Source organism: Pogoniulus pusillus, chromosome 3, assembly GCF_015220805.1.
Source record: "Pogoniulus pusillus isolate bPogPus1 chromosome 3, bPogPus1.pri, whole genome shotgun sequence".
NCBI lineage: Eukaryota > Metazoa > Chordata > Aves > Piciformes > Lybiidae > Pogoniulus > Pogoniulus pusillus.
The window spans coordinates 21,023,867-21,042,684 of NC_087266.1; the positions used below are offsets into that span (position 1 = coordinate 21,023,867).

At 44.1% G+C, this 18,818-nt stretch overlaps 1 protein-coding gene across 2 annotated transcripts in view; it reads right to left on the bottom strand.

The window, feature by feature from the left end:
- The window catches only part of SACS (sacsin molecular chaperone), a 68,316-nt gene extending 64,449 nt beyond the window's left edge, over positions 1–3,867 (bottom strand). Inside the window, exon 1 of one of the 2 annotated variants that reach the window (XR_010308544.1) lies at positions 3,617–3,867. The gene's annotated coding sequence lies outside the window, so the exon portion shown is untranslated. The remainder of the gene's footprint in view (positions 1–3,616) is intronic. The other variant, XR_010308543.1, reaches the window with a different exon arrangement.
- Positions 3,868–18,818: the final 14,951 nt, after the last annotated feature.

Consider the following 18,818-nt stretch of genomic DNA (forward strand, 5'->3'; position numbering starts at 1 on the left):
TGGTGGATCAGCACTGTTAGGCTGAGATACTGCACAGGACTGATAAAATAACACAGGCATACCCCAGAAGCTGGGTAAGTGTTTTTAGTGCCAGTCCCATATCTACAAGAAAGTAATGAGGTCAAAATTACTAGTTAGAATCTGGAAGGAGACTTCATATCACTCTCCAGTATAAAAATCTTTCTCTAATGCATAGCCTGTTCCATCTCATAGATGTGGACTGCTCTAGACAGAGAGTCTGGCTCAGCATATGCTCTTCCTAGTACCATACAGGCATGAGCTTGGCTGTACCTCTGAGCATAAAGGACAGAGATAAGTATCCAAGAATATTTTTCTTCCCTAGGTCTCCTATTTAATGGCAAAGATATAGCCAGGGCCTCCAAATTCACCTCTGGGGAACAGGAGAAACATGAGATGCTGCTGGAGGATAGCAGCAAGCCAGTGATAGTGCTTTTACAAAAACACTCATGAGAGCTGGTCAGATGTCATAATTCATGTAGAAATTGGCCTGAAGCAGAGAAAAGTAACAATAAAGATGGAGAAAATTAAGAGGAAGGCTTGCATGGTGCAGTTTACAGGAAAATTGTAGGCAGTATAAGCAACGACTGAGAGCGCAGTAATGCAACCCCCCCCCTCTCCAGGCATCTCCTGACACTACTGATTTCTTTCATTGTGCAAATGACTTTAAAGAACAGGACTCGGTGACAGCTGCTGCCTGCTTGTAGGGCACATCAGACCACTTGAAGCTACTATCACATTCTCCAGGATCTCATCTTACATTAGTTAAAACCTGACAATAATTTTGCTGTTAAGGCTATAAAGCTCCACCACGTACCATGTATCAGTAACAAAGAGACACACAGCTAAATTAGCTTGTCCCAAGACAAGGGGCAACTTGTTAAGTTTTGCTTCACTGAAACTTCAACTAAAACAGGTAATTTAAATGCTCCTTCATAGAAGACCAGAGCATTAAAGCTTTAACCTTTACTGTTTTTTACCAGCTGTCTTATCTTAAATAGGTGGTGATTAAGACACAAAACCAGCAGTATCATTCTCCTGTAAGAAAAAAAGCATCTAAATGTTACCACTGAGAGAGACTGGGGCACATTCTTGCTCTCCTGAGAGGCACCACCAGAAGAGCTCAAAACACCTGCCTCATGGTGTTCCGAGTGTAATAGCACCTACCAGATGCTGACTTATTTTGGTTTCACCCAGTTGGAGATAGTTTCTGAAGGTATGTTTAGGGAAGACACTCAGCAGTATTTACTTCTAGTCTGACAGCTACACATCTCTTGGTGTATAAGCACATGTAGCTCTTCATGGGCAGTGAGAAGTCTTCCTTCTTCACATAGTTCTGATGGATCCCCAACACAAAATGACAACATGTTGAGCTAGACCACCCCATTTAATGATTTGGTTCAAGGCTGATAAAATGTGAATATACCCACAAAATACATACCTATTAGGAAAAAAAATCTGAATATCATAAAACCTACTGCACCAAATTAATGTGCAATTTGTTACGTTTCTTAGCCGACGCAGAAATAATTGCTCAGTAATTGTGTGTGTAACACACAAACAAAACCAACACTGCTGAACTAATTAAAACTTTTTTCTAAAATGGTTAAATCTTCCAAAAGATCAAATGTTTCCAAGTCTGACATACAGGTTTTCAATGCCAGTTATTCAAAGGGTTCATACAAACTGGGCAGATAGACACTGTTAAAGTGCTTCAAGGCAGTACTACTCTGGATTGTAAAAACGCACACCTTTGTGTATTTCAACATAAAAACTCATCCAGTATTTTAGAAACTATGCTCTTGAGAGCAGGGTGCAAGCAGCTCCTAAACATTGTGAAGTACAATGAGCACCAGCCAATTTTAGGGGTGTGGTATTATCAGCTCTCCTGGAAGTGCTCCTGTTTCCATTAACTTTACAGGGAGCCACAGGCGACCAAGGTCCTAAATTGGTCATCTTAGATCTTTCATATTATTTTTCTTTGTATCTGGGCCTGATTTCCTAAAGGCCATTAAAAAATGCACATCTGAGAAAAAGGAAACCAATTAAGCAAGAGGGACAGAGAAAGAAAAGGCCTTCCATTGGCCCCTAAAATGCCAAATTCAGCCTGGTGTAATTCTGCTGGAAACAATGATGTACACAGGAGCTGAAGTTTTCCACAGTCTTCACACAGCAGTAGGCAGCCTATGAAACAATTTTATCTAATTAAATTATGTCACGGTTCTGCACATCTTCAGTATGGGAACGGAAATTCTTTAAGTGGGATTGGGGTTTTGTGTTCTTACAACCCTTACATAACAACGCCAATTATTACTCTCTTAACCTTTGGAAACTCTGTTTCCAATCAGAGATGCTGCTTTGCGTTGAGAGTTGTGTATTTACTTGCAGCCATCAGCATAAGGAGCTGCAGTTCTGCCAGGTCACAAAAGAGAGGCACAAACATTACTCCTCCTTGCATCACATCAACTACTCATCCTCCTTAACACACCACCACAGGCTGCTCCTCGCAGCTACCCTGTCACCTCCCTTGCTAGTGGAGTAAGATCGCCCAGTCGCTTCTGCAGCAGCTGGGTAAGTACTTGAAGCATAAACGCAGAGGCTAGCAAATAGATTAGATTCTTTGATTTAGAGCAAATCACCATGGTTTTATGCAGCACTTAGAAAGATTAGAGCTAAATTAATATTCTCATACAATAACAAGGAAAATAATAATTAGTTTTTTACTTTGCTGACATGAGTAGTCTTAGCTACAATAAAAAACTTTGCCTGATTATCAAAAGGTTTGCTGAGAAACACAGTGCAGTAAACTTGCTCTAGCTCTGGGGTTTTTCATCTTCTTTTTTAAAAGCTATAGTAGACCAATAGGCCATATGCAGAATAAAAAGCATTACTTGCCAAAGAACAAGACACTGTACTTCCAAAAGAACAAATTTTTACATTTAAGAATACACATACCTACTTTAGCTAAAAACTGACCCAAGACAGCAAAAATACTCATTCCTTTCAGTGGTAAATCACACTTGGCACTCTCTTTAGGAGAGCTGTATTAAGAACCAGACTCCCAATGGTAACACAAAAAGCTACTGGAATTTCATAAGCTTTCTGCAACTGCACACTCATGAAAAAATAAGAACAGAGCACTTGGCATGAAGGAAGTTTGTGTAACAAGTAACTCCAGGATTTTTTTAATATTAAGTCAGCCGCTGTAGTGTGAAAAAACGCACTGTGTATCCTGCTGCTTGAAGGCAAGGCTGAAATTCAGAGGCCTTTGCATCGGCGGGGGGGTGGGGAGGTGGTACTGCAGTAATCTCCTAGCACATCTATAAAGCAGAGCCCTGCCAAGCCATCGGGAAAGGAGAACGAGCTCCTGTGCAAAGTCCTGTGCTTCACCCACCCTGCCAGCGCACTGCAGCCTGTGAGTCACCCAGCAATCCTGTAAACACTCAGACAATACACTTATTTGCCTAAACACACCATAAAGTGTGCCGCACGTAACGCTGCCTCCAGCTGTGAGTGGTAAAAGCACGGGGACAGCCATACAACATCTCCCACAAACAACTGCTGCGGCCAAAGGATCTGCTATGGAGCTCGTACTTACAGCATCCGCCGGGACAAAGCTCAGCGTTTAACTATTTCTTCATAAACTGCTTCCACATGCTCGTCTGCTCATTGTGCCATTTCTTCCACTGGTTACTTGTATTGGACAGCATCTGGACTGCAAAACGATCCTTTCCCCCCCTCTTTTGCAAAATCAGCAGGCTGCAGAGAGATGCGTGACCGCTGCTGCAGCCCAGACGTATCCAAACAGCCCAATGCAGCAGAGCCTTTAGCTCCCCCTTCCCAGCGTGGGTTTTTTTCTTTCTTTGTCTGTGGTTTGGTTGGTTGTTGGTCTTTTTTTTTTTTTAAAGAGACATGGTCCTGACTAACCTCAGCTTTCAGGAGCACAATACAAAGTGCAGGCATGGAGTAGTCGTTGAAAGGAAAAGGGTTGCAAGACAATGAGCCAGAAAAGCACATTTTAAAGAGACGGTACCCAGGATTTGAAGTCAATTTCTTATAACAGATCCAGTTCTGTGTTTTGTTCTGTTTAATTCAAATTTATTTCCTGACATTTTGCTCTCTTATCTTTTCACTTTTTTAATTTCTTCCAGCTTCTACAATAGAAATAGCAGATTTTCTACCAAATTCTTTCATACCTGAACTACCTTGCTGTGTCAGAATGTTGTTAAAGTGCCTACAGTTTCAAGAAGTCCTCTCTGAAAACTTCTGTCTATACAGCAGCTTTAGTAAACACCCTTACTGTTCTGCTTCTACTTCTCACCAACAATATGCTTTGCTTGTGCTCTGTAGGATTGCCTCAGATTTAATCGGTGCTGATTACAAGTTCATGTGCTAATATTAGCATCTGGGTTTTCTTTTTTCAAGTTGTCACAGGTAGCTCTTAGAACTTTTATATTAAAATTTATCTCCTTATGTTTTTCACATTCACATTCTCATTCATGTCATCAACTCTGCATAAAACAGACCTCAGAAGAATTGAAGATCTCAGAGAATTGACTATCTCAGGTACAGCCTTTAATCAAAATAGAGATTGGACAGTTCAAGACATTTACTCTGCTCTTGTGAGACTCTCACTTCAGATATCACATCCAGTTCTGATGTCCCCATCATAAGAAGGACACAGAGCTGTTGGAGTGAGTCTAGAGGAGAGCCACAAAGTTGATCCAAGGACTGGAACCTCTGCTATGAGGATAAGAGTCAGAGAGCTGGGGTTGTTCAGCCTAGAGAAGACTCTGGGAAGTGACTTACAGCTGCCTTCCAACACCTGAAGGGATCCTACAGGAAGGATGGGAAGGGACTTTCAGAAGGGTGTCTAGTGATAGGAGAAAAGGGAATGGTTTTAAGCTGAGGGAGAGTAGGTTTAGACTGGATCTTAGAAAGAAGTTCTTCAGTATGATGGTGGTGGGATTCTGGAATAGGCTGCCCAGGGAGGCCACGGATGCCTCATCCCTGGGTGTGTTCAAGGCTAAGTTGGATGATACCCTGATCAGCCAGATGTAGTTGAGAGATGTCCTTGCCCATGGCAAGGAGGTTTGAGTAGATGATCACTAAGGTTCCTTCAAATCTAAGCTATTCTATGATTCCTAACTTTTTCATTCTCTCACCTTAGGCACTCATGTTAACATATTAGGTTGTCCTTTAAGGAAAACCAAGAAACCTTTCCTCTGAAAGCTCTTCTAATCTTTTTAGTCCTGGCACTTTGAATCCCATATATGTCAATTATGCTAGTTTGAAGCTAGCTAGAATGTTTTGGTGAAAAGAACTAGATTACAGGCTGTGAAAGGAAAACAATGGTGATGTCTACTTCACTCATAGGCTTGCTGAGATGTATAAAAACAAAAAGCAAAACATAGATAACCACTTCTCCTCTTCTGCTGCAGGCAAGCTCTGAGCTGCATCTTACTCCCTAACCTCACTCCATTTTTTTGACTAATCCACTTTGCTTCCTAACCCCCTGGCCAAACCTCCATTCTTCCTTGGGACTGGGGTAAGGTTGAGAGGGGTAGGGGGAAGATGCAGGGGCTGTTGAGAGCCCCTCCTGGGGACTCAGGTTTCTGGGAGGGGAGTTGTGTTTCTGTATTACCTTTTTATCTTGTATATTTCTGTATATAACTGTATATACTGTAAATATCTGCTTGTATATTGTGCTAAGATGTAAATATAAGCTTCATTCAATTTCCAGAGCCAGCTGAGTCTAGTCTGGGTGATTTCCAAAGTGTGTGGGGGGTGGGGAACGCCCAATCCATCACATCCATGGAGAGTGCTGTCCTTCCCCATGGTCCAGGGATGCATAGCCAGAAAGGCATCTTTCCAACTCCCTGTCTGTCTGAACGTGTGAAATAAAGGATTTCTAGGAAATTTGAGCTCTTTTTCCCTGTGTAGTCTTTGGCTGCTCAGAAGATGCACTAAAAGTGTCTCAGTTACCATGTAATACCTGCAGAGGCAGAGAAAGAAAATACTGACGGGAAAAAATCAGAGTGCTGTTGAAGCTGTGTACAGACAGAGGACTCCTCACTAGAGCACTCCTGGACTTTACTGTGATTCTGCTGCATTTGTTTAAAAAAAAAAAAAAAGTTTTCCTGCCAAGAAGCTGAGGCTGACTTCTCTCAAGCTGAAGACTTAAATAACAATGCAAACACTAAGAGGCATCTGCAGCACTGCGTAAAAGGATATATTAATCTCCCAAGGAGAAGAAACTTGTTTCAAAGAATCAAACAGGTTGGAAGAGACCTTCAAGATCATCCAGTCCAACTCACCACCCAGCCCATCCAACCAACCAGACCGTGGCACCAAGTGCCCCATCCAATCTTTTCCTGAACACCTCCAGCAATGATGACTCCACCACCTCCCTGGACAGCCCACCCCAATGCCAGTCACTCTCTCTGTGAAGAATCTCCACCCAACATCGAGCCCATGTCTCCCCTGGCATAACCCAAGACCATGCCCCCCTGTTCTGTTTCTGGTTGCCTGGGTGAAGAGACCAACACTACCTGGCTGCAACCTCACCTCAGGTAGTTGTAGAGAGCAATGAGGTCTGCCCTGAGTCTCCTCTTTTCCGGGCTCAACATCCCCAGCTAGCAAGTGAAGTTATTTGTGCTATCACAAACAATCTACCAGAGGAGGTAAATATCCTTATATTTAGAGTCCTGTTCATGAAAGGTCAGGAGGTACTGAAAATATGTAAGCAACAAAACTGACCTTGTGTTTTGTAGCACAACGATCAAGGAAAACACATTTTTCCGGTCATCACATCTCAGCTTTACCAGTTCACCCCAGTCACAGTAAGAAATCCTCTCTGAGTTCAAGTAAACAAAAGGGCATTGTAACCAGGCAGACTGTTTTGCCAGGAAAACATGCAGCCCCAGTCTCTAAAACATTGCTCCACTGGATAAGATCCTGCAGCACAATCATCTCACACAGCTGTCGTATTGCTCCTAAGTTTATCTGCCGAAAGCATTGGCTCCGATGTGATGGCACTCCGAGCACAACAGCAGGGCATGTGTGTCAGCTGCAATTGCCTGGGGCTGTGCTGACCACATAGATCAGTAGGGTGGCATCAGCCCTGCTTTTGAATGTCAGACCCTGAAAGCAGAAAAAAAAATATATATCCATACAAGGGCATGGAAATGAAGCCACAGATGACAGAGGAAGCTTCACCAGAGTAGGGGGCAGTGGGGAATAGGTCGTTGAAAAAGAGGACACTTTTAAAGTATTCTCTCACAAAGTGCTCAAATCCTTTTTAAGCAGCAGGTGTGGAGAGTGGTCCTTTGACATTCCTTTCCTAAAGTGAAAAAATAGATTGGGAACTGCTTGCATTATTAGCAGTCTTCTTGTGGAAAAGTGTCAGCTGAGAGCAGTCCTGTGTCTGGAAGCAGTCTGAAAGAGCAGCTGAGCTTTCCACATGAGAAGCAGGTGAAGGGAGAATTTATTCTCATGGGGCACTTTAAAACAAAAGCAAAATTAAGTATTTGATTGATGAATTCACCATCACAGCTGTGAAAACCAAGTAAAATTAGAAACCTCGCTGCTGCTGCTGCTGAGTTTGATGTGACTTTTACGGGCACTGACATGGGTGAAGTGCAACCAGATACTCTCATGCATTGCCCACAAGGCTCATGCCTTATAAAGTTCACCCACCTCTCTGCCTCTTTTATTGCACCTCCCCAAATGGGACATCTCCTCTCACACAACATTCCCACCGTTGGCAGCCTCTGCCTAGTGCCCATGGAGGGAGAGGCACAAAACCACATCCCCTGCTGTCCCTTGGGTGCTGGCTGCCATTCAGCACAGTGGCCATGACAAGGTGAGGAAAGCTGGGCTCCCACTGGACAGCACCAAGCTAGGGGCAGCCAGAAACACATGCACCCCTGCAATGCACCATGCCATTGCAATGTTCCAGGCCAAACAAATGCTTTCAGCATCCACATGCAGCTCACAGCCATCACCATAATAGGGGAGCTTGAAATCTTCCCTGAATGGCATGTATTGCATTTATATGATATGATGAACTCAGTTCAGACACTGTAAGGGAGCTTTGACTAACTTTGTAAGGAATCTCAGAAGAGGTGACCTAGCTGTTGGGAGAAATATGAAACACAATTCAAAATCTTAACCGCAGTTAATTTTCAGAGAGTTTATTCTAATTCCTTGACAGTTTGATTTCAGTTTTTTTCAGGCACTGCAGGATCACTCCTCAGCTGTTGGAGGAAATCAAATAATTTCCTGTTTCATCCATCTTCCCAGCATACCTAAACTCAAATTAAAGGGGGAAAAAAATGAAGCTTGGCTATAAAACCATCCTACAAAATCCATCTGTTTGTGACCTGCTGTGATGGTTTGGGTGTTACCCACCCCACACACACACGTAAGAAAATCACCCAGACTAGACTCAGTGGCTCTGGAAATTGAATGAAGCTTTGTATTTACAGCTTAGCACAATATACAAGCAGATGTTTACAATATATACAGAAATATACCTGTTAAAAAGCAATACAGAAACACAACAGCCCTCCTAGAAACCTGAGTCCCGAGGGGGAGCTCTCAGCCACCCTCCCACCTTCCTCCCACCCCTCTGCCTTACCCAAGACTTTGCTTTACGCTTAAGGTAGTTTGGAGGGTCGGGCAGGGGGGTTAGGAAGCAGATGGATTAGTCACACAGACGGCAGGTTAGGTTAGAGAGAAGTTCAGGCCAAAGCCCAGTCAGAGAGCGACTCTGTTATCTCTGTTTGTGTTCTTGTTCTTATACATCTCAGCAAGCCTATGAGTGAAGTAGACATCACCATTGTTTCCTTTTCACAGTCTGTAATCTAATTCTTCTCACTCAACATTCTAGCTAGGCTCAAACTAGCACACCTGCACTACATAACAGCAAAGATTTAGTGGGCTCTTTGAAAGCAATGAATGTTCAACAGATATACAATTAGTGACATTTAAAGATAAGCCAAGCTGTTGAGAGTATGAATTAATTTCTTAAAATATCAACAATAATGAGAGGGGGTTTATTGTATGAGGTCAAACATCTGCCCCTGTACTCTGCACTGGTTATACCACACCTTGAGTACTGTGTTCAGTTCTGGGCCTCCCAGTTTAGGAGGGACATTGAGATGCTTGAGCGTGTCCAGAGAAGGGCGACGAGGCTGGGGAGAGGCCTTGAGCACAGCCCTACGAGGAGAGGCTGAGGGAGCTGGGATTGTTTAGCCTGGAGAAGAGGAGGCTCAGGGGTGACCTTATTGCTGTCTACAACTACCTGAGGGGTGGTTGTGGCCAGGAGGAGGTTGCTCTCTTCTCTCAGGTAGCCAGCACCAGAACAAGAGGACACAGCCTCAGGCTGTGCCAGGGGAGATTTAGGCTGGAGGTGAGGAGAAAGTTCTTCACTGAGAGAGTCATTGGACACTGGAATGGGCTGCCCGGGGAGGTGGTGGAGTCGCTGTCCCTGGAGCTGTTCAAGGCAAGATTGGATGTGGCACTTGGTGCCATGGTCTAGCCTTGAGCTCTGTGGTAAAGGGTTGCACTTGATGATCTATGAGATCTCTTCCAACCTTGATGATACTGTGATACTGTGATACTGTGATCTGGGACTAAATAAGTTGGATATTGTAGCAAAATCATTGTAATACTTAGAGCAGCAAACACTTCAGCACATCCTACACCAGCTGTCCCAAGTGACTCATATATGTTTTAAAGGTGCTGCAAATAAAAGTTTGAGGGAAAAAAAGAGAGAGAGGAAGATAGGAAAGAATCAATCTAACAGAAAACTGTCCAGTACTGTGAGTGCTGAGACTTCCGAGTCTTTTGTTCTTTTTTAAGTTAAAATAGTGATTTCTATATTTTGTAATTCATGGGATCATAAAATGGTTTAGGTTGGAAGAGACCTCAAAGATCATCTAGTTCAAACCCTTCTGCCACAGACAGGGACACCTCCCACTAGAGCAGGTCACTCAAGACCTCATCCAACCCAGCCTTGAACACTTCCAAGGAGGGAGCTTCCACAACCTCCCTGGGCAACCTGTTGCAGTGTTTCACCACCCTCACTGTAAAGAACTTCTTCCTAACATCTAGCCTAAATCTCCCCTCTTCCAGTTTAAACCCCCTCCCCAGCCTTACTGTAGACCCCTTTCAGATACTGGAAGGCTACTACAAGGTCTCCTCAAAGCCTTCTCTTCTCCAGAGTCCCAACTCTCATAGCCTGTCCTCGTAGGAGAAGTGCTCCAGTCCTCTGATCATCTTCATGGCTTTGATCGTAGCTCCATTGGACCTCTTATTAACCTTGATAAAAAATCCAGAAATGTTTAAAATTAACATTTCAAAGCTGTGATCCATGATAATTAAAATACCATCTTGCCTGGACTGTCAGTGCCATAATGGCTATAGTGCCAGCAAGGCCAGGCTATTAGTGCTTGAATGATTAAAATACCAGCATAGTCTTGTAGAGCTGAAATGATTATAATGCTGCCAACCCCAGCTATTAGTGTTAGCACCACCAGTGGTGTGGAATTTTATAGTTCTTTGAGAATTAATTTGGACTCACATTAGTTGGACATGCTTCTTTTTCGTTAACTATGCTTTTCATCATTGAAATATATGCATATTCATATTTCAAATATTCATGGACTCATAAGAAAAATATGGTTTGTGGCATTTGTACTACCACAGTGATGGAAAATTCAATGAGCTCCTCTGGGTAGGAGGAGTTGTGGAAAAAAAAATCATTATCAAGTAAGAATTCCAAGCAGGGAAATTAAAACAGTAGTGAGATGTATTCACCCTCCAACTAAAATTTAATTGCCAGCTTTCTCAGCCCATGGCATGCATCCCAGCCAAAGCTATGCAGCCTGACTGACCCCATTTGCCCAGGGTAATAGACACATTAACTGCTGCAGTGCATTGCAGCGCGCTGCGGTTCCTTGAGGCAGGTGGGAGCAGCTGATGTGAAGAGATGGCTTTGACACCAAGCCTTCAAATTCAGGAGATTGTTTCTTTTACTGTGATTACTATTGGTAACACTGATGGAAGGACAAAACTCTACATAAAGGGAAAAAAGGTCATAAAGATGCACTGGTGGAGACCTTGGTTCAGGCTCCCCAGTGAGGTGGGCCTATGATGAACCAGCTTTACAGAAGTAGATGCAAGAGGCAGAGTCATGTCGCCACAGGTAGTTGGGCTGCAGTGTTCAGACTGTTAGTGTAAAACTCACAATTGCATTTACACTGCTTCTCATGCTGGTGAGAGGCCTTGAGCACAGCCCTACGAGGAGAGGCTGAGGGAGCTGGGATTGTTTAGCCTGGAGAAGAGGAGGCTCAGGGGTGACCTTATTGCTGTCTACAACTACCTGAGGGGTGGTTGTGGCCAGGAGGAGGTTGCTCCTGGGGGGGGGGGGGAGAAGTCTCAGGCAGGCACGAACGCTCAGGCAGGGGTGAACTCCAAGGTGGGAACCCCAAGAGCGGGAAGTCCCCCAATATTTATACCCTTCCTAGACAAAGAGCAGAGTTACCACTTCCTAGGCGCGAAGACCACAGCCAATCCCCAGCCCAATTCCAAGTGGGCACTGCACGGGCACCCCTGGAAGAGCCACTTGCTCCACCCCTTCACACCTGCAGGGCAGGGGGAGACAGGTCTGTTTGCACCTTTTCCTCTCCTATTCAAGCCACAGAGGGAGAGGAATTTGGGGGTATGCAGGACTCCAGGACAATTATTAACAACAAATAATAGTAATATAAGAGGCATGCATATATTGTCTATTATGTATACATTATATGCATAAATATACAGAATGCAATGTTATGTGTTTTATTTACAAATACCTTTCTATCAAAAATCTACAAAATAATTTGATAATCATTATCTTTAGCATTGCTGATTACCATTACCTTCTGGTGAGGTACAGAAATGAAGAAGAAAATTATGATCTACAGGAGACAGAAAAGGTGAAGTTATCAGTGAGTGGATGCAACATAATTCTGATTTTATCCTGGTTAAGTAGGATGTTGAAAAGATGAAGATAACAGATTCAGAGAAGCCCTAGCAGTACAGTTGGAAAAACCTTATTCACCTTGAAAGAAGAGACTAAATCTGCTCAATTTGTTTATCAAAGGAAGGTGAAGAAAAAATATGACTGATCATCAGTGATACCCATGGATAGGCAGAAGAGGAAGATATTTTTAAGCTACTGGACAGCATTGATTTCTCATTCAGAAATGTTCTACTCATTTTTTCATCCATTTTTTCTTGATAAACGTCTTTGCCTTTTACCTCATGTTTCATCTCTGTCTTGCCCCCGTGTATTTGTCCGTCAGACAACTCACTCGTGGGGGGGAAGTCTTCCCTTATCTGCTTTTTGTCTGTCACAGTGAGTACACTGTCACTTTTTAGTTTCCCTTAAGTTTCATTGTGTTTAGGCCCTACCTACAAGTCCATGACTTCTTATTCTTGACAGTACTATGTCATACTAGTTAAGTAAACATGGGGGGTTTCTACCACCTTTCCTCATCCATCTCCCCTTCTCCCTTACCCTGAAATCAGTTAGAAGGTCCAGAGCAATCACTGCAGGAGGTAATTTCCAGGGGGATTGGTGGGTTGGGAACTTCCCACCCCCAATTGAAATTTACCAGCCCAGCCCAGATGGATTTGAAGTAATATAAAGCCATATTTTATAGCTGTCATGGTAGGCTTAAATAGGCCAGAACATGTCCTGGCTTGCCCAGATATGCTTTTCTGCTTTCCCTCCTTCTGCTGATGGGAGAAGCAACCATGGGAAGGAAGACAAAGAATCTGGAGGCACTGAGTCTGAGGACCCTGGCTTGCCCAGATTTGTTTTGTTCCTGTTTACTTTCTGTGGTAAACAAGGCACATACATTTGGCTTTTTTTACATGTATTTACAATTATATACAATATAGACATAGTGCAAAAATCCAGTCTTCTTCCCTGGATGAAGAAAGCCCAGAAGGGGCCAATGCCTGCCTCTCTCTCCCCAGATAGAAAACAGCCAGCAAAGCTCTGTGTTATCTGTGCAGCCAAGGTTAGTGGAGAAGGTTAGAGGGAGAAACAGAGGAATGGCGAATAGATCCAGTGCCCAAAAGCCAGGGGGAATTAATTGCTTATACACTGGCTTTTTATACCTGTTAGCAAACCAATGAATGGTATAGACTTTATCATTGCTATTCTTTCACAACCAGTGTCCTGCTCATTCAGATTCTGTACCAATTTATTTTATTAGAATATTCCAATAAGCCTTAAACCACTTCAGGGATGAAAACCACTTCTCTCCATGACCTACAGGAATGTCTCAGACCTAAGCAGGATTTCTCAGGATTTTGCTGCTAACGAGTCTCACTTTTTCTCACCTTCCACCCATTAGTAGAAATTGTATTTCTACCTCTTCCAGGAATACATGGAGACCAGCACAGTCTGGCCATGATATTTGCTGCTCCCAAATTGGAGTTGCCCTAGGTGCCTCTGCAACTACCACATGTTCAGTCTGCCACTCAGGCACACATAGGCAGACAGACAGGAACTGGCTTCAGTGCATGTCAAACGTGCATAGACATAATGAGAAGTTTCTGATTAGTGAAGTGTTTCCCATGATAATCTAACAGTGATGGTATCTGTCTCCTTTTCATTTTCAAGGAATATTTTTCATTTACCAGGAAGTGTAGACTCTCCTAAGGGATTAGATGTTACATGGAGTTCTCAAACAAAGTAAAGAAATCAGAAATAATGTATGAAACAGTAAGTAAAACAATGGCTGTAGCAGCAGCCCTAGCTCTGATGCTGTCACATCCCTCAGGCCCAATAGTACTCAGGTGCACTTTACAGCTACTTCACTGTGTTTCTTGAACCCCAAGCAAGCCTAGCAGACCCATCTCATCAAAAGTGTCTTACCCAAAAGCTTCCTTTCTGTTAGTCACCTAAGGCAGGTGTACAAGAAAAATCTGATTTCACAGGCCATCATCTCTAAAAGGTGCTATGATATTTCCCTTCCTTTAAAGGTATTTCTTGTGCCTGTATCTCCCAGACAGTGACTGCCTGAGGAGTTTGCACCAGAGCTGTTTCTAGGTCTTCTCTAGAAGCACTGCACTGCATTTCTAGCTACTCCATAAGAATATGAAATGTAAAGGCTGGTGCTTTCATTATTCCTTAGATTTTTGACTGTCTGTAGCAACAGGTACTGACTTTTCCATAATGCCCACTCTTTATTACAAACTATTGTGGTTGCAAGGTAAGGGTGAGCAAAATGATAAATACATAGATTCCCTTTATGTATCTGTGTTTTGTTAGTCACCTTACTTTTCTGGGTCTATCTGGAATTAGGATAAGAAGTCTTCAGTTATGGTGATAGTTAATGATTTCTTTTTGGCATCTTGTTCATGACTTCAGATTAATTAATACTCTCACTTACAGTTTTCTTGAAACCACTTGATTCAGATCCATTTTATTATGAGATTGCATCTTGCAGGCTTGCCAGTTCCTCATTCATGAGCTCCATCAGAGCTACAGGAACTTGCATTTTGGTGGACTTGCATGCTACACTCACACAGGACACGGGAGCAGACACAGCTCAATTTTCCTGTGCTCTGAACCAAAAGCTATTTAGCTGTGATTAGCACAATCCTGATCCCAAGCTATTAAGCTCTGCTGAGAGGCAAAGTATATTAGCTTAGTCTGGATGCCACGTAAACACTTGGAGCAGGGAAAGAGTGAGCTTGTGTTGGACTGTAAAAAATTGTGTAGCCATAATCACTGCAGATTGAGCAAATTTGGGGGGATAAATGAATACACTTGAGGGCAGGTCATTTAGAAGGACCTAGACAGGCTGGAGGAACAGTCCAAGCTTATGAAATTCAAGAACAAATGCAAAGTTCATCTACTGTAAAGCCTCTGACTACAGCACAGGCTGGTTCTGCCTAGCTGAGGGCAGCTTTATGGAGAAGACATCTAGGGAATGGTGGACAGCAAGCTGAGCATGAGCCAGGACTGACCCTGGCAGTAATGAAGGCCAAGAGCTTCCTGAGATGTGTGCACAGGGGCAAAGACAGAGCCAGAGGAAGTCCCTTGGTCATTAGACCATAGCTAGACTACCACATCCAAATTTGGGGCCCTGAATATGGGAGAAACATTGACTATCCAAATAAAGTTCAGCTGAGGCCACCGAAGTGGTGAAAGCTGGAGCAGCAGCCCTATGAATTGAAGCTGGAAGAATGGGCTTGTTCAGTCTGCACAGAGATAGCTTCAGGTGACCTAATAACAGCTCCCCATTGCCTAGGGGAGGTCAGTGAGGAAAAAGTAGCCAAGCTCTTTCATAACAGTGCAGGATGAGAAACAGCAGGTATATGTTTAAGAGGTTAAAACATCTTTCAGGTTAAAAAACTGGTTAAAACTGGTGCACTGACTTGGGTTGGGATACAGTTAATTTTCTTCACAGTAGCTTGTATGGAACTATTTGAATTTGTGCTGAAAACAGTGTTGATAACACAGGGCTGTTTTCATCAGTGCTTCACTGATGCAGCATTTCACTGTCTTCAGCAATGCTTATGCAGAGTCAACACCTTTTCTGCCCCTCAGGCTGCTTCACCACCATGTATAGTGATGCACAAGAAGTTGGGAGGAGACACAGCTGAGATAGCTGACCTCAGCTGACCAAAAGGATGTCTCAGACCGTATGGCATTGTACTCAGCAATAGAACAGGATGGAAGTTGGCAAGAAGGATGCTGCTTGGGATCTGGCTGATCATCGGTTGGTGGTGGACACTTGCATTCATTTCAATAATTTCTCCCCACCACCACCCCCAGGCTTTAATTGCCTCTCTCTGTGGTTTGGGTGGATGGGGGGAGACCTTCTTACAATTTTTTTTCAAAAATATTTTTAATCATTAAACTGCTTTAATCTCAACCTGCAAGCTGCTCTCTCACTTTTACCCTTCATATTCTTCCACCCATTCTATTAAGGGAAGAAAGGTGTAGTACTCAGTTGCCAACAGGGATTAAACCATGACAACCAGGTAGACGTTTTTCCCCATGAGGACACCCAAGCTTAGGCACAAGCTGCCCAGAAAACCCTTTCCAGCTTTGAAGGTTTTCAAGCCCTGACTGTGTGATCTGTCCTCTCACAGCTGACCATGTTGTGAGAGCAAGTTGGATCAGAGGCCTCTTGTGGTCCCCTCTGCTGAAACTGTCCTGCAGTAATGTGGTCCCATGATCCTCCATGTCCATCCTCTTGAAAATGTGTCACTCCGGTCCATTAAAATTCACAGAATCACAGAATGTTAGGGGATGGAAGTGACCTTGAAAGATCATCTAGTCCAACCCCCCTGCCACAGCAGGATCAGATCACACAGGAAGGCATCCAGGCAGGTTTTAAATATCTCCAGAGAGGGAGACTCCACAACCCCCCTGGGCAGCCTGTTCCAGTGCTCTGTCACTGTCATAGTGAGGTTTTTTTTTCCTTATGAACAAGCATCACAGCAACAGCTCTGCTTCCCTTCCGTCATACATGCAGAGCCACCTCTTGATGTACCTTGTATCTGCCTTCTGTCCAACCTCAGCACTGCAGCCTTGGCTGAAACAATTTATTTGGAAGCTGAGAAGGAGAAGCTTCTTCATCCATTTTTATGAGTAGCTCTTGATTAAAAACACCCAACCAAACAACACCCACACACACACACCACAAACAAACAAACACAACCAAACCCACAGAAACACTGCATCTTTATTTTGCCTTTGCACAAGCAAACAAGTCAAAAAAGAATGATGAGAGCCCCTTTATCTCTCCATCAGGAAGCTTGAATGGGAATCTGGGTTGTCTGCCTCTAAGACAGAGCAGCATCTGTCCGTCTCCACTCTGAGTGGCATGTGAGTGTATATTTGTACATGATACTGTACATGATATTGTGAGTGTATATTTCTACACGATATTGGTCTTGGATAGCCTCAAGGATAGTTCTGGTTATGGCTAAAGAGTTTTATTCCCAGACCATTGTTCATCACTGAAAAGAAATAAAAAAAAGACTCAAGTATTCAGCAGTGGGATCAGATGGTCATTGTTGGTCACTTCCAAATGAGCTGTTCTGTTTGAATTATTGCAAGTGTCCCTCTTCATACTCACACTTTAGGTATTTCTGAGGGAAAAATAAATCCAGAACAAAGTATAAAATTATATAAGCGTAAACCCACATAATTTTGTTAACTCCACAAACCTAACATCACAAGAAGAGGTAAAGAATTGCAGCATTCCTTTCTGAGGAAAGATGAAAGAGCATGTCCCTCAAACTGGTGTGGAAAAGTCTCTTCTGTTAGAATCATCGAATCATAGAATCATAGAATCAACCAGGTTGGAAGAGACCTCGAAGATCATCCAGTCCAACCTAGCACCCAGCCCTAGCCAGTCAACTAGACCATGGCACTAAATGCCTCATCCAAGCTTTTCTTGAAGACCTCCAGGGATGGTGCCTCCACCACCTCCCCGGGCAGCCCATTCCAATGGCAAATCACTCTCTCTGTGAAGAACTTCCTCCTAACATCCAGCCTATACCTACCCTGGCACAACTTGAGACTGTGTCCCCTTGTTCTATTGCTGCTTGCCTGGGAGAAGAGGCCACCCCCCACCTGGCTACAATGCCCCTTCAGGTAGTTGTAGACAGTAATAAGATCACCCCTGTTGGGACTGTGTGTCAGGGAAATGACTGAAAATGAAATATACACAATTAATCTAGGGAGCAATTGCTCAAAAAAGCATGCATCTTTCAAGCAGTATGTCTTTCAAATACAGCCAGGCCCGCACGGTTATGCCAGCATTGGCATCGAGTAATAGTCACCGCATTGTTTAATTACTTAGTTTTCACTTTCACTCAGCTTCACCAGTGGGCCGAGTTTTGCTGCACGTGTCAGGGAAGACCGGACCAAAGGTTGCTCTCCCCATTTCCACCACGAGAGGGCCCCCTCCGCTCCGCCATCAGGGGTTGCTCTCCCCATGTCCACCACGAGAGGGCCCCCTCCGCTCCTCCATCGGGGGTTGCTCTCCCTATGTCCACCACGAGAGGGCCCCCTCCGCTCCGCCATCAGGGGTTGCTCTCTCCATGTCCACCACGAGAGGGCCCCCTCCGCTCCGCCATCGGGGGTTGCTCTCCCCATGTCCACCACGAGAGGGCCCCCTCCGCTCCGGCGTCGGGGGCTGCGGCGTGGTGCGGGGCAGGCTCCCTGGGCACGGCGCACGGCGCGCCCCCGCCGCCTGGAGCTTGGCACCGCATCGGCCACAGCAGCCTCCTGACCGCGCCACTTAGTCAGGCTAGGGTGTCTAGAACTAAGCAGCTGACTACGGGGCTTGATTCACTACTCCCCCCCACCCCCTTCAATGAATGCATTCCTACCCGGAATAAGGAGGTTCAGGGTAACATCCAGCAGAGAGCAGTTACACAGAAGTGTGTAACTGTCTTTGGAGTTCTTTTACACCAGAAGGTACTTAAAAGCACTGGTACCTGCAAATTTCTGCCTTGTAATCTCATTTTTGCAGCTTGATATGACTGTTTCAAAGACTGAAGTTATTTCTGATGCTCTTTCTTATCGAGATCCAGTTTAAAAAGCTAACAAAGGTAGAAACAGGGGAAATGGCATCGACTGGATGTTCAGAATAACTTGGGGGAAAATCTGACTCTGAAATAAACGCAACTACTGTCACATCCCTCAGTTTAAGAAAGATGTTGAGGTGCTTGGATGTGTCCAGAGAAGGGCAACAAGGCTGGTGAGGGGG